At 36.9% G+C, this 16901-nt stretch overlaps 1 protein-coding gene across 1 annotated transcript in view; it reads left to right on the forward strand.

Annotated features, from left to right (window-relative positions):
- Positions 1-884: 884 nt before the first annotated feature.
- The window catches only part of NEURL3 (neuralized E3 ubiquitin protein ligase 3), a 33758-nt gene continuing 17741 nt past the window's right edge, over positions 885-16901 (forward strand). The window contains exon 1 of the mRNA XM_074209221.1: positions 885-940. The gene's annotated coding sequence lies outside the window, so the exon portion shown is untranslated. The remainder of the gene's footprint in view (positions 941-16901) is intronic.

Raw genomic sequence — 16901 nt, forward strand, 5'->3', positions numbered from 1 at the left:
ACTCTTCACCTGTCTCAGGTTTGCAGGGGATATAAGGTGCTTTCATTCCATTTTCAGAGAATTCAATGAATTCTCAATCCATCTCTGCTTGAAGACCATTTTACTTTGGAGTAGCTGTAATTATAGGGAAGTTTTCTTTTACATCAAGACTAAATTTCTCTATTTGAAATTTCTACCTCTTGATATCTGGGGCCTAGTAGAACAAGTACAATTTTTCTTCCATGAGACAGCCCTTCAAATACAACTAACATGTCTCCAATAATCCTATTCTTTTCCAGGCTCAACATCCCTGATTGTTTCAACTAATCTTAATCTGGCATAAACTTTTGTGGTACCCCTAGCATTGACAGAGTGCTTAGAATTTAGCATTCGTTTAATGAATATTGACTGATTGAACTGACTATACATTCTTCAGCTTTTTAATGTCTTTCCTAAATGGTGGCAACTACTCAGGACAGATGACAGTGGAAGTGTAACTTTTTAGTCCTGGAAAATATACTTTTCTAAAACCCTGGGAGGACCAGTAGCATCAATTGAGGAAATAATTTTAAAATAATTTTACTCATTTTGCTATAATTTCTCCTTCAAACAATTAGGAGGAGATATTATAATTTTACTTCAAAATAAAAATTCTCATCTTACTCTCTCAGAGACAATTGATGCAGAATTGAAAAATATTCTTAAATTTGGGTCCTTCTTTGTGCAAACTAAGACTACATTCATTTTCTTGGCTGTCATCCCACATTGTTGACTCATCATGAGTTTGGAGTTCACCAAAACTCCATGTCCTCATCCCAAGAACTATTATCTTACTGTTGATTGGCTGTTGTCCTTTGTTTTCAAAAAGGACCAAAATGACATCATTATGGTAGAATCAAGTTACAGTTTGTCCAACTGTGACTGAACAGACCAACGACCAGCCCAGAATGCTCTACCACAGGTTGGTCACAAATAATCCATGTAAATATTTGGGGTGAATTCTCTAGATTTGTGCAAGTTGAATTTGGGGGGGGGTTGAGTTATTTCAATTCGCTTTACTCATAGAGCACACAACACCTTCTCTGATGAGGACACACCAAGTAGACAGTCCTGTTCCAGTGTCTCCCATAGTCATATAATCAATTCTAAAGTTGTTAAGAGAGACCCTGAAAGTCTTTCTCTTACAAGCTTTATTTTATAATTGATTTTTAGAAGAAATCAATTCTAATATTAATTCCTATTCAATTTAATCTTTATTGGATTAATCAACTTGTTTAAATTAGTCTGATTTTCTAACTCTTTTTGTATCTTGACTCTGTTCTTTACTATTAACTGTCCCTTTCCTATTTTCATGTCATCTGCAAATTCAATAAACATATAAGCCCATGAGTCAGTGTACCTACCTACCTACAGTGTCATTCTTACCTTGGCCTGAGAATCTATATCCCCCTCCCCTTTAAAATCCAGCAAAAAACTTTCCTATTTAGGAAACTCTCCCTGATTTTCTCCTACCTTATCACTTCTTTACTTTGTGGGTTCCTAGTTTGTTTTAGTGTTTGATGATTGACGGTACATTATTTTTCGTTTTTCTATTCCTCCGTAGGTGTTTTTGTGGCTGATGTATTTGTGTGTGTGTGTGTGTGTGTGTGTGTGTGTGTGTGTGTGTATGTGTGTGTGTGTAACCCATTTCTCCTATCAGACTATGATTTCTTTCACAATTTCCTCCTTCCCACAGATTTCCCTCCAGTGTCTAAACACAGGGTGTTGGGTTGGCTCGGGTCCAAGTCACCCATTTCTCCTGCCCTCCCTTCCTGTTCTCTTCCACTATGAGGCAGTGTTGGCTAAGCCATCCCTTGTAAACCAATGACTCTTGGTGTTCACAAATTTATTTTTTAGTTATTCATTTACTCATAAATTCATTTATTCACTGACTCATTCATTAAGTTATTCATACAGTTATATATTCACCCAATTTAGTCTTTTATTTATCCAACAGATGTTTATCAAAACTCTATATTTTCCCTGGAGTGGACTATAATGATTTAAAGATCATCATCATCTGGGGGCAGCTAGGTGGCGCAGTGGATAAAGCACCAGCCTTGGAGTCAGTCATACCTGAGTTCAAATTTGACCTCAGACACTTAATAATTACCTAGCTGTGTGGCCTTGGGCAAGCCACTTAACCCCATTTGCCTTGCAAAAACCTAAAAAAAAAAAGAAAAAAAAAGAAATATCATCATCTAAAATCTGACCTCAGCTTTACCTCTCACTGCTTCCCCATAATCTAGAAGAAATTATAAAGTGATATTTATATATACACATATATGTACATATATATATATATATAACACTTTAAGTTTAACAAAGTATTTTTATATACTTCTCTTATTTGATAGTCATAAAACCTTGTGGAGGAAGTAGTGGAAAAGTACAGCTATTCCCCTCATTTTACAAAAGAGGAAATAGACCCAGAGAAGTTAAATGACTTAATCATAATCACAAGGTTAGTTAGTGATAAAATCAGAACTTGAACTCAGGTTTCCCAAGTACAGTGCTCTCTCTACTTCACTATACCAATGTACATCTGAAAAATCTATGTTACTTATGGAAATGAAACTACTGGTTACCTCAATTTCCCCATATGTAAAATTCACTGCAGAAGGACATAGCAAACCACACCAAATATCTTTCCCAAGAAAACCCCCAAATAGGGTCATGAAGAGTTGCCATAGCTTTAAAAAACTACTCTACAATAAGAAATCTAGGATTAGATAGAACAAATCACTTTTCTCCCTGGGCCTAGGGTCAGATTCTCTGGATTTCTATAAATCTCTGATTATTTATCTGGTAAACATATATGTGACTATGGACCCCAAATAGGGAAAATAACCCACCTTTGAGGAAAAGTTCAGGAAACATTGCCCTTTTAAGTGAAAGCAATAAGAGGCAAAGTTAAGAGAAAAACCATGAGCAGAAGTGACTTTTCTAGGAATCATTGTATTGGTTGCTCTAAAAGTCCATGTTTTCAAGTTTGAGGTGAGTAATATAGTTTTGTGGTAAGGTTTTGTGGATTTCTCTAACAGCAAACAGGAGAGAGGATGGCTGGCTTGGTAACATACTATCTATGCCAGTGGTTTTGTATTGGAGAAAACAGTATGTTGGTCGAGTTTAACAAGCAACTGTCCTTAAAAGACAGGTACACAAGACATACTTTTAAGTTTAATATGCATTATTAACATTTTTCCTCTATCACTTTCTTAATGAACAAAATAATCAATCCAACCCTGGTTTGTAGAGTTTTTATTTCTGAGGTGTAAATGTTCATACTGAAAATTTAACATCTTACCTTTCCTAATTCCAGCCAGCTCCTGAATGGAGAACTCTTCCTAATCTAGAGGAAGGGCATTTATTAAACTACAGCTATCTAGGCTGATTTATTTACCTTTTTAGCTATAAACATCTGGAAATGAACAAGAAGGAAACAGAATATAAAGGTCAACAAATAGGGTTGCCTCCAATTTAGTGGAAGAAAGGGATAGATATAGGAACAAAGAGTCTAGAGCTGAAAGAAATCTTAGAGATCACTTTTTCCAATCATCTGCTTTTAAAGACAATCTCTGGAGAAGGAAAGTGACTCATCGAAGTCTCACGTACCATTTAGGAGGCAGCATGATATAGGGGGAAGAATGCTAAAGATGAAATAAGAAAATCTGGATTCAAATCTTGCTTCTGCAGCTTAGTATGATGTTTGGCAAGTCATTTACAAGAAACAAAAACAAAAACTTTACTGGACCTCAGTTTCCTTGTCATGAAAATGTTGAGATAGTTGGCCTCGAGGTCCCTTATATGATTCCCGGGAGAGAATCTACACAGGAACAGGGGAAAGAGAAGGTGAAAGGGGATTATTGGTCCATAGACCATAGAATGTTAGAGGTGTCCGGTCCAGAGGGCGTTGCAGGTATAAATCAGCTAATCTTATCCCTTATTTTGTAGGAGAAGATGCTGAAACTCATACAGGAGCAGATACTATAATCTTTCATAGTGTTATGCAGAAAGTTCAAGGCAGAGGCAGGGCTAGTACTCAGGTGTTCTGACTCCCAGCCCAGTGATTTCTTCATTATCCCAGGACCTGTCAAATCAGAGAAAGCTGGAAGGGAGAGAAACTTCCTCAATCATATAAAACATTAGAGCAGAAAGGGCTTAGTGAACTATTCAGTCAACTGAAAAAATAAAATGGGAGAAACTGAATCTTCTTGACCCCAAAGGGAATAATTGGGCAAAGAAAGAGAGACAGTTTTCAGTTTAACACAAATGAAAACATTCTAAGGATTAGGTCTACCCAACTGCATGCATTGGATGTCTTTAGGAAATGTAGATTCCCTTTCACTTTCCCGCATCCTCTAGGCAAGAAGTCTCACTAAGATTTGCATAAATCTTTGGCAGAGTACAAAATCCAAGATTTTCAATCTTATTGATTTGTGTGTGCTATTTTATTTTTCTTTAAGTAAAATTTTTATATTTTATCTTTTAACAATTACACGTAAAAACAATTTTTCATATTCATTTTTTTAAAAAACTTGGATTCCAAATTTTGCCTCTGCTTCCACTCTCTCCCTTGAAATGGCAAGCAATTTGATATAGATTATATGTACACTCATGCAAAATATATTTCCATATTAGTAATATTGTGAAAAAACAGGCAACTCCCCCAAGAAAAGTAAAGTTTAAAAAAAAAACTATGCTTCTATTTGCATTCAGACTCCATCAGTTCTTTCTGTGAATACGGATGGTATTTTTCAGCATAAGTTCTTCCAAATTGTCTTGAATCATTGTATTGCTGAGAATAGCTAAGTCATTCAAAGTTGATTGTCCAATATTGCTGTGACTATGCACACTTCTCATGGTTCTGCAATTGTGATCTATATTTTAAAGAAGCATCATAAATAAGGTGGAACAACCAGGACTTTTTCACAGGACATCAGAATTTAGAAGATTTGAAGACTGTTCATTTCTTCAGCAACTTAGAAACAAGAGAGCTCATAAAATCTACCTTGAGAGAATAATAAATGAAAGGAGAAAGCTTCCAGATGCTATCATTCCTTTCCATGTGAGCCATCCTACATGAGTTCTTTCCATCTATGCAACAGTGGCTTTTCTATGTATCACAATATCTCCCCCACGAACAAATTTGTCTCACAAAGTATATTTGAGAGCATTTTTAGTTCTTCTCCTCTAGGCACCAAATTGTTAGTTGCAACTGATTGGACAAAATAATCTTTAAGGTCATTTGAACTCTTGTGGGCAACATCCTAGCAGAATTCTGTTTTGTGTCATACGTATTTCTTTTATACCATTGTAATCCCCATTTCAGTCTTTCTCTCCCCACCCTTGGAAACAGGCTTCTGAATAGCCCTACCACCACCCATGATGTGCTTCTCCGTAGATGGTAGGGGATCACTTCATTCAAACCAACTTTGGAGACTTCTTAGAGTCTGAATGATTCATATGAATGAATTCTACAGTTATATGAATTAAACATAATGGATGTTTTACAGTTACTATTTTAACTCTACAATCTTAGTAAATACTTTTGCTATGAGCTAGTTAAGTCTAATTAAGTACTAGAGTACTATAAAGAGGAAGAATACTGGTGGGGGCTTGTGAGTTATTGTAGAAGCACAGGACACTTCCATCTGACTTGCTGCTAAAACCTTTCCTACAGGTTGTCTCCTCGATTAGAATGAGAGAGAGCTCCATGAGAGCAGGATTGTCTTTCTTTTCTATTTGTATCTCTAGATTTAGCATATATTACTTTGCAAATAATAAGCGATTAAAAATGTTTCATTCATATTATAAATCAAGTGCTGGAAGGGAACTAGTGTTAGAATTGTGGGAAGATACACTGAAGTTCTCTAGTCCGTGTAACATTTTTCAGATGGAGAAACTGAGGTCTGGATATATATATATATATACATATATATATATATATACATATGTATACATATACATATATATACACATATACATATATATGCATATATATATATATATATATATATGATGACTTCCATCTTCAAGGCTAGGACGTTATAACGTCCTAGCCTTGAAGATGGAAGTCATCTCCAGTCATCCTGATCTGATCTTGCAGGTGGATCCAGATGGTTCAGTAGGAAATAATGAAGTTGGAGACTTTATACAGACCTCAGTTTCAGTTGTGTCTGACCCTTTGTGACCCCATTTGGATTTTTCTTGGAAGATATGTGAGACTACATTTGGACATGTGAGACTACATTATGGACATGTTTTGTGCATAGGTTTTCTTCTCCCTCCTCTAGTGTCAAAATTTAATTACCATATAATCATTCTTTTGGAGAGTTGGTTCTTGCCAAATGTGAAAATTAGAATGGGTAGGAGAATCTAATCAAGCCTTTTTCTCATTATAAAACTCCAGAACTCACATAGAGACCCTTCATTCAGATTGCTATGACAAGTGGCCCTAATTCATATGGTCACATTATTAGGATGTGTCAAAGGCAGGTCTTGCATATCTCCCTGACTTCTTGGACTTCCCTTTGTGACTCAGCCTTCTCACTTGGGAATATCTCTCTGCCACATTGGTCCTCTTCTCTCATTGATGAGTTCCTTCCAGGGCTCCCTGTTGAATATGGGCCCAGGTCAAGTTATGTGTCATTTCCCTTCCAGCTGTGTTTCTGACTCTCTTGACTTTGATTCCATGTCTCTTCATGTTTTCCACAATTAGAATATAAGCTTTTTTAGAACAGTCTTTCTTTTTCCTTGTCTTTCTTTTATCTCTAGCACCTAGTTTATAGTAATCTCTTGATAAATGTTTGTTGCCTTGTCTCCAAGGCCAGCCCTCTGCTCATTACAGCACTTTGACTCTATGAAAGTGTTAGATTACTTTTTCTGGACTTTCCCTTTTGACTTAATTCAGTACCCATTTGCACATTCTATGTCAACAAACATTTGGTCTGTTCACCTGTGTATTTGGGAAATTCTGGGCCAAGAGACTGATTGGCAGGAAGTTAGATAATTGACAAAACAGAATGGCTAGGGACCCAGCTGTCCCTGGGAAGAAAACAAAAGGGAATAAATGAAGTTTATTGTTCCAATGGGAAAAGTTTGAGCTCTCCTCCTGATTGGGTGACCTGAAGCTAGATAGCTTACTTTTCTGGCCTTACTTTCCTTATCTTTAAAGGGAGGATATTGGACTCAGAAATCCTTTTTTTGGTTATGAAAATTTTATGATTTTGCTGGCAGTGGAAATCCTGGCTTTGTTATGATTCTTGTGACTAAAGGCAAGTCACTTCAACTATCTAGATCTCAATTTCTTCATCTATAAAAGGAGGGGAGGAGGGAATCTTTAAATACCTTGCCAACTAACTATAGAGCAGATTTCTCATCAAGAGAAAGAACCAGTTGGACTGGGAACAGATAAGTTTCAGATGAATGAACAGAGGCATTCAAGGACTGCCTGGCTAGAAGAGGGCAACAAGACAGCCTAGTCAGAAGTTAGAGACCAGACAGACCTGCTCTCAAGAGAGAGAGATATTCTGGGAAAGTTCCAGACATTAGGAAGAGACTGGCCAAATTTGTGGGGTGCTCAGAGGAAGTCCTCATAATGGCAAACAATAGTTAGAGAACCAGGCTGCACGAGGGCATCATGTCCTCCAATGGACTTTAGGCAAGTCTGCCAAGAGGGACTGGTTAGAATTCCTGGCAGGGGCTAAGTAGTCACTAAGTTGATCAGGTCACTAAGTCAAAAAACAGAAATGAAACATTTTCTCTGCCAGGCATTGTGCTTGTGCTAAACTCTGGGAATACCAAGAGGGGCAAAATAATGGTCCCTGCCCTCAAGGAACTCACATTCTAAGGAGGAGATAACATGCAACAACTATATATGAGATTTATACAGAGTAGAAGGAACGTATTCTCAGAGGGAAGGAGTAGTATTTCAGTAAAATGAAGAGAAAATCATATTTTAAAAAATATTTTTGTCCAATTACAAATTAAAACAATATTTTGTTTTTTTATTTAAGGGGCCACTAGGTGGCGCAATGAATAGAGAACAGGCCCTGGAGTCAGGAGTACCTGAGTTCGGATGTGACCTCAGACACTTAATAATTACTTAGCTGTGTGGCCTTGGGCAAGCCACTTAACCCCATTTGCCTTGCAAAAAAAACCCCTAAAAATAAAAAAAAAAACCTTTCAATTTCAAATTCTATCCCTTCCTCCCTCCCTCCCTCCCTTTCCTCCACTCTTTCCTCCTTGATATGTTAAGCAATCTAATATAGGTTAGACATGTGTAATCATGTAAAATACAAAATACTATATTTGGGAATTTGAGAGTGTTGGTAAAATTCTCAAAGAGATCAACTAGCATTTAGAATACTGATGCCTAGGGTATTGAGATATTAAGTGGATAATAATATTAGGGCAGAGTTATAACTAGAAGAGGGCAACGAGGGCTTTATCCAGAGCTCTGACATGGGGGCAGGTTTGGAGGGGGGTGGGAGGAGGAGGGGAGATTCATTCTCACAGTGGTTTTCTGGTCCCCTCTTGCTTATATTCTGAATGGCATATTTCCAGCTTACCCAACTCCTTTGTCCAACTCCTGAATGCCACCTGCACACCCATACTTGCCCTCGATACTGTAGTCCCCATCTACTGTCTCCTTCCTTCACTTTTGACCCCCATTCCTGAGAATATGGAATTCAGAAACACAAGCCAGACAGCCCATCCTCTCCCCTATAGTGACTGGACTCAACCTAGATGGGATATACTCTGCTAACAGAACCTCCTTGAGAGCACTGGTCCTGGAGCCAGGAAGACCTGAGTATAAATCTGATCTCAGATATGTGATTACTTGCTAACTGTGTGACCTTGGGCAAGTCACTTAACCCGGAATGCCTCACATCTAGGGTCATCCCCAGTCATCCTGATCCATATCTGGCTACTAGACCCAGATGAATCCAGAGGAAAAAGTTAGACTGGTGTCTTACACAGCAACCTCTCACTCAAATCCAATTCACTTGCTTGTCATGGTATCACTTCCCTGATGTAATGGTCTTCTTCAAGATTGAAGGACAAATATCGTCAGAACTTCCCTGGGAGATGCCTGGCCGGTGTTCATTGCTTTCATTTTGTGAACCATCCTCCAAACTCCTTTCTACTCCAGTCCTGGATGAGAGAAAGGTGGGGAGACCTGAAGACAAAGGAAAGGAGGGCTAAAGGGAAGGAGTCAGTTTAGACTAGTTTTCTAGTTCATTACATTGATTGTGGGCATTTCTGGAAGAAGGAATGGGAGGAAGAAAAGTCTGGAGGAGAAAACCAAAGGAGAAACTAAGCAGTCAGTCAACCAACAAGTTTTTTTAAGTGCCTAAGTCTATACTAAGTGCTAGGGATACAAAGACAAAAAAAAAAAAAAAAGGCCCCTGTCCTCAAGGAATTTACAGTCTAATGAGGGAAACACCCTGTATATTTATATATCTATATAGATATAGATATAAATATGTATAGCTAGAGATAGATAGGTATAGAGATCTATATCTATATCTATATCTATATAATATATATATATATTATATATATATATATGCAATATACAAATTGAGACAGGAAGGCACTACAAACTGGGAAGACCTTGTCAAGTTACCACTGGCTTCCTTCAGCACTCAGTTCAAGTCCCACCTTCAGCAAGTGGCTTTTGCAAGTTTATCTCAGAGTCTAGAGGGTCACCTCTGAAGGTCATTCTCTCTTCCTCAGGACAACATTGCTACACAAGTCACAAATCTCTCTCTGGAATTCCAGTGTGTCCTAGCTGCCTTCTTATCTTTAGAAATTCATAAAATAAGTGGCTCCAATACCTTTACCTAAAATTCGGTCAAGGATTAAGGTTTTTTAATTGGGCCACATGGCTTCAGAGCAGTTTCTCACTATATGCTGAAAGAGCACCAAGATTCCCTAAGAATCCTGAAGAAAAATTGAAGAGATTGGGAGAAGGTGATTTAACCTTTTGGAAGATACCTCTGGTTTCTGGCTACTTGAAAAGGGTTCTATCTAACCACATAGTTAGCAGACCAGAACCAGTTACAGAATATCCACATTTGTTCCACAATCTTTTTGTGTTATCACAACTCTCCTAGCAGGAGCCTCCTCAGCCTCTCCATGTGGGGGAGTTGCAGCAACCAAGCAAGGTGATTCAGTCTTGTGTATGTGCCAGACTCCTAGGACATTTTTGTTCCCAGCTCTTAGCAGTGCCTGGCTCAGAAAACAATGAATGTTTTCTGGTTCCCTCCAGCTTCTTCTCCCTCTTTCTTCCCAACCCCTCTCTTCTTCTCTTCCCAACATATTCTCTCACACAGACATTCACATTCACTCATAAACATTTCTTCCCCAAATTTTAAGTGGAAAAATAAGGATCCTTGAAATCCATGGGGTTTTTTTTTCTCCTGGTTTTAGCTTCTGAGTTCTACTTGTGGTAGTCCCCACTGACCAAAGGAAAGATTTTTAGCGGCAGGTCTGTTTGAATGGTATGCTAATAAATGTTTAACAATCAGCTCTCTGAAGAAAAAATATACATGAAACACTTTTAATCATAATCTGCATTAACATTATCTCTATTACTTTCTTAAGCCCAGACAATCTACAATAAAATAAATTAAATACAGATTTGTAGTGCTTTCCATTTTTCCAAAGTATCAATGCTCACACTAAATATTTAACAATCAACTGTCATGAGCTGATTCAAGTTGGCTTTAGCATGCCCTTGATTGTAAAATCAAGTGGAACCCTTTAGAGAGGAGATCAGAACTGGAAGTTTGGTCTGAACTTGTGTTTTGGAGACAATGGACAGCAGAGAAAGCTTTTTTAAAAAAACTGAAAGTAAGGTTGGGTGTTGTCAGGGATCTCTTTTGATTATGTAACTTTAGAGAAATATGCTATGGTGTAAATGAGGGATTGGTAAACTGGAGCTCAAAGGCCAAATCTGACCCACATCAACCCACAAACTAAGAATTGCTCTTACATTTTTAAATAAAATAAAAATATATTAAATTTATGCAAAAAACTTTTATTAGCAACCCTTAGCATATTTATTACTTATTAAAAATTAATTATTAAAAAATTCTTAGTTTGCTAGATGTCTAGAAACAGATAGCAATCAATATGTGACCTTCAGGCTATAGTTTACCTTTGCAGAGCCTTAGTATAAATAGCTTCTTAAAAGATAGGAGATGTTTTGTGACTGGATTATCTTTCCTACTCATATAATTCTTGGAGAGATCAGTGAGGCTGAGTTTCTCCAATCTGGGATCTCATATAGGTGTTTCCCAGGAATATGCTGTTAATTGTTTAACTACTGACTTTCTGAAAACAGCATCCTCAACATACTTTTAAGCTTACTTCATTATTAGCATATATCTCCATCACTTTCTTAAGTCTAAACAATCAACAAAATCATGACTTGTAGCAATTGTAGACTTCTGGGGTATAAATGCTTCCACTAAAAAACAATCAGTTCTTGAGAAAAAGTTTGAGCTGGCTCCAGCTTGCTCTTAGTGTTTCCTTTCTCTGAGCTAATCTTTTGGATTATGAAATAAAATGGGGAGTGTCTTACCTTCTGTAATTTCCCTGGAAGAAGGAATTAGGGATAAAGATTCAGGAAGAATGTATCATAAATGCAGGCCAGTTCTCCAGGGGTCCCTCATTAGGGAGCTTATCATTTACTAGACTCATAATTGCAGAAATGAGAACTTCATCTTTTTAAAACTAAATTGTACCAATGTTGCTATATGGGAGCAAGACATGTAATAAAAGTTTCTGGAAACTAAAAATAATGATCATCCAGGGCCACAGGGAAATATATAACAGGTGTAAATAGATTGAATACATAACCAAAAAGGAATTTCAATGAAAGAGTAGTATATGTCATTAAGAGATTGTGTGATAATAAGAAAAGATGAATTACACATATGGTAAGAAAGTGGGTTGACAAATATATAGCAAGAGTATTCCTCATTCTGTCAGGAGAGAGCAAGGAAAACTTCCAGAATTTTTGGTTAGATACTATGGCAAATTTGTTGAGAGGATATTAATGTATTACAATCTGTATTGTTGGAAGGAACTTCTAAATCAATAAAATCCATTTGAGCATTCAAATTCTGGAAGCATTCTTTTGAAATATAGTATCTCTAGTTGTGGCTATTCTCTAAATCTATCTAGTCCAACCCATACATAAATAAGAATCCCCTATATAACATACCTGACAAGTTGTTCTTCAGCCCTTTCTTAAGGACTTGCAGTCCAGGACAATGATCTCCTGCCTTGTGAGGGAACCCCCTTTCCTTCTGGATAGCTCTCACCACTGGTCCAACTCCTTTGTTTTTCAGATAAAGGAATTTGAGACTCTGAGAAATTAAGTGACTTGTCTAAGATCATACAAGTAGTAAGAGATGGTATTCAAACTCAGGTCCTTAGACTTCAGATCCAGGGCTTTCCCCACTATTCAATGGGGCCTCTACTACAGTAACAACCCTATCTACCTAATATGACTGTGGAGAGGATTACATGAGAAATGTGTACACAGTTGTATTCATTTTATTCAGAAAAAGAAAACTATAAGTAAGTTATAGACTGTAAACAGTCTTCCCTACTTCCCCCTTCTCCTGTTGAGATATTGCTCAAACATGGTCATTAACATTACAGAAGCAAGTCACAATCACAGTTCTTCCTGGGAATGGTATGGGAGTTGTGGTCAGAAGGACATAGAAAGAAGCTCCTTCTTTTTGTCTTTTTTTTCTCATTGCTGTTTGAGGAGATGACCATCAATCCCAGTCAAGATCATCACCTCAGCTCTTTTAGCAGATAGGCATCAGTTCTCACTGTTTAATGGATGTGGCAGAAGGCATGAAGGTCAAGACTTTTGGAGAATTTCCCAGAAATGATGAAACATGAATGTACAGATGACCTACATGCTGCTCTCCATCCAGACATCCCATCTCCCATTTCCATGCCTTTGGACTGGCTATCCCCCATGCCTACAATACCTGTCCTCCTCACCTACACATCTGGAAAGCCCTGGCTTCCTCTGAAACCCAGCACCACCTTTAGCATGACCACTTTCCTGATCCCATCAGTTTCTAGCATACTTCCTCCTGACACAGAATCTATTTCGTACATATTATAATGGTGATGTGCAAGAACTGATTGTTAAACTTTCAGTGTGAGCATTTAAACCTTAGAATCTGTCGGTCACTGCAAATCAGGGCTTAATTTATTGTTCTGTTGATTATCTAGGGCAGTTTCAGTGAGCTTCTGACCACAGCACATTTTATACAAACTCCCAGTGAAAAGTGATGTTTACATTTTAAAATAAAGTTTTATTGGGGGCAGCTAGGTGATGCAGTGGGTAGAGCACCTACCCTGGAGTCAAATTCTGAGTTCAATCTGAGTTCAAATTCAATTGCAGATACTTAATAATTGCCTAGCTGTGTGGCCTTGGGCAAGTCACTTAACCCCATTACCTTAAATAAATAAAATTTAAAATGTATATTTAAAAATAAAGTTTTATTGTATTTAAAAATGTAAAAACCTTTCTTAGCACAAAGACTTTCCAAAACAAATGGTAGGTTGATATGACCCTTGGACAGTAGTTTGCTGATCCCCAGTCTATATTTGAAAGATTGTTAATAATACAGTTTAAAGTTAAAAGTGTATGTGTAGGGGCAGCTAGGTGGCGTAGTGGATAAAGCACCGGCCTTGGAGTCAGGAGTACCTGGCTTCAAATCTGATCTCAGACACTTAATAATTACCTAGCTGTGTGGCCTTGGGCAAGCCATTTAACCCCATTTGCCTTGCAAAAACAAAAAAAAAACCAAAAAAGTTTATGTGTACTCTTTTTTTCCCAGTTGTTAAGCATTATCTATACATATGTATATGTATATATAAATATATATATATACGTTCATCCCGATTTATATACTTGCATCTCTGATTCATATATTACATATATGAAGTTAGATAGATCACTTCATCTATTGATTGATAGATAGAGTTGTCTCTCCCATTAGAATATAAATTTCTTGGGGCAGCTAGGTGGCATAGTAGATAGAGCACTGGCCCTGAAGTCAGGAGTGCCTGAGTTCATATCCGACCTCAGACACTTAATAATTACCTAGCTGTGTGGCCTTGAGCGAGCCACTTAACCCCATTGCCTTTCAAAAAAAACTAAAAAAAGAATATAAATTTCTTGAGGGCAAGCATTGTCACTTTTATCTCTGTATGCCCAATAAATATTTGCACAGTTCAGGGCAATTAGTAAGTGAGCAGCATATTCATTGATTTTCCTAAGATAGGAAAAAATGAAAAGAGTGGTTAAGGAGAGGAAATATGGCTATTGGATTGTGAATAGGGGTAGGAATATATGGTATTTGAATTTTGTATATGTGTGTATATTATATAATTTTGATAAAGTCGTAGGAGACACCTTATTGGAAAATAGATAGCCTTTTTGGTAACATTTTATTCTAATCAATAATTCTAGTAAAAAACGAAGCAAAACAAAACAACAGTAAACAGAGTGAGGGCTTGTATTCTTAATCTTTTATCTAAGTCTTTCATTTAATTTTAAGACTATAAAAATGTGGTCTACTGTGAAATATTGTGTTTGAAGGATTGCCTATTTTACTGCTAGCTCTTATAATTTTTTTTTTAGGTTTTTGTAAGGCAAATGGGGTTAAGTGGCTTGCCCAAGGCCACACAGTTAGGTAATTATTAAATGTCTGAGGTTGGATTTGAACCCAGGTACTCTTGAATCCAGGGCCGGTGCTTTCCCACTGCACCACCTAGCCACCCCTAGCTCTTATAATTAATAAAAATAATATAATAATAATGAATTCAGTATACATGTTTTTTAAATTCTAATTGAATTTAACTTTCTTGAAATTGATAACCATTTCTTATTTTATCTTTGTAGCTTCCTTGGTGAATATATATTTGAATAAACTAAATCTCTCTGTGCCTCACTTTCTGTTAATGAATCATAAGAATAAAGAATCATAAGATTTAGAGCTAAAAAGAGAGAATGACTCCCTCAGGAGAATATGCTTGAAGATCACTGCTCTCCATGGCTATTCATTATCTGAGGTGGTTAAGTATTAAGTGTCTGAGGTCAAGTTTGAACTCAGGTCCTCCTGACTCAAAGGCCAGTGCTCTATTCACTGTATCGCCTATCTGCCCCAAGAACTAAATCAATGTACAGTCTTGCAGAGTGATTGTGTATAAAAGAGGAGATCGATAGAATTGGAAGGTTCCATAGTTGTCAGAGATCTCTGAAGTGGTCTAATCCAAAGCATGAATTGGAGCCTTCTTCAGCATTCCTGGAAAGTGAGGATCAACTCTCCACTAGAGAATTTCTGCTGAAGGGAAGACTATTTCCCAAAGTAGCCCATTGTACAGTTCTTTGGGAAATCCATGTTTATATTAAACTAAAAAACTCATAAATATTAAGCCAAGAAGTTCCTGTGACATCTACCCATTGGTCCTAGTTCCTTCCTCCAATGCCAAGCCAAATAAATAAATAAGTCCTCTTTCACATGACAACCCATTGAATATTTGATGATAGTGCTCATGCTACCATTGTTTTCTCCAGGCTAAACATTATCAGTTCCTTCAATTGAACTGCATGTGGCATAGTGTCAAGTTCTCAGACCCCCTCTCTTAGTTTGACAATAAAATATTTTTTTTTCCAAACTGAAAATAATATTCCAAATAGTGTCTGAGTAAGGCAGAGGATAGTGGGTATATCACCACCCCAAATCTCCACTATCCCTCTCCATTCTGAATACTATGCCTTTCAATAGAATATAAGATTGTTATTGTTGTTTGTTCGTTTCACATATTTCCACTCTCCCATGACACTATCTAGGGTTTTCTTGGCAAAAATATTGGAGTGTTTTGCCATTTCCTTCTCCAGCTCATTTTATAGATTAAAAAAAACTGATGCAAACAGGCATAAGTGACTTGCTCAGGGTCATTTAACTAGTAAGTGTTTGAAGTAAAATTTGAACTCAGATCTTCATTACTCCTGGCCAGTTCTTAATTCACTGAACTGAGCTGCCATAATATAAGATAATATAGCACTATCAGCCTCCATGCTATACTGTTGACTCCTGATGCTAGTATTATTTTGTATTTATTTACAAATATACAAATTAAGTCCTTCACACATTCCAGTCCAAGAGAACATAAACCCTTTAAAGACAGGGACTTTTTTTTGTTTGTATTCATATTTATAGTTTCTGTATCAGTTAGGTAGATCAAAAAGATTAGAGTGCTGGCCTGGAATCAGAAGACTCATCTTTGTGAGTTCAAGTCAGGCCTCAGAGACTTCCTAGCTATGTGACCCTGGGCAAGTCACTTTACCCTGTTTTCCATGGTTTCCTCATGTGTAAAATGAACTGGGACAAGAAAATGGCAAACCAATAGTTTTGCCAAAAAAAAAAAAACCAATCTTAAATGGGATCACAAAGAGTCAGACATGACTAAAAACTGAACAAGCACACGTGAAGTTGATTTTAGAACCCAAGTTTAGAACTTTAAATATATATTTATCTACATTAAATTGCACCTAATTCAATTCACCCTTCATTCTAGTTCATAATGATCTTTGAAGATCTAGATTCTGTCATCCAATATATTTATTACCTATGTCCAGAGATTTGAAGCCAATTTCAAACAGGCTCATTTTTAAATTTTCAGAGTGATCTCAGAAATCGGCAAATACTACAAATCAAAGCTTGATTTATTGTTTTATTGATTATGCTTTTAAAAGTGACAGAGAAAATGTTACTAATTCAAATTAATCTTAAAAGTATTTCATGCATAATTTTTTCAGAAAACTATTT

The sequence above is a fragment of the Macrotis lagotis genome, chromosome 1, assembly GCF_037893015.1.
Source record: "Macrotis lagotis isolate mMagLag1 chromosome 1, bilby.v1.9.chrom.fasta, whole genome shotgun sequence".
In the NCBI taxonomy this organism is placed as follows: Eukaryota; Metazoa; Chordata; class Mammalia; order Peramelemorphia; family Peramelidae; genus Macrotis; species Macrotis lagotis.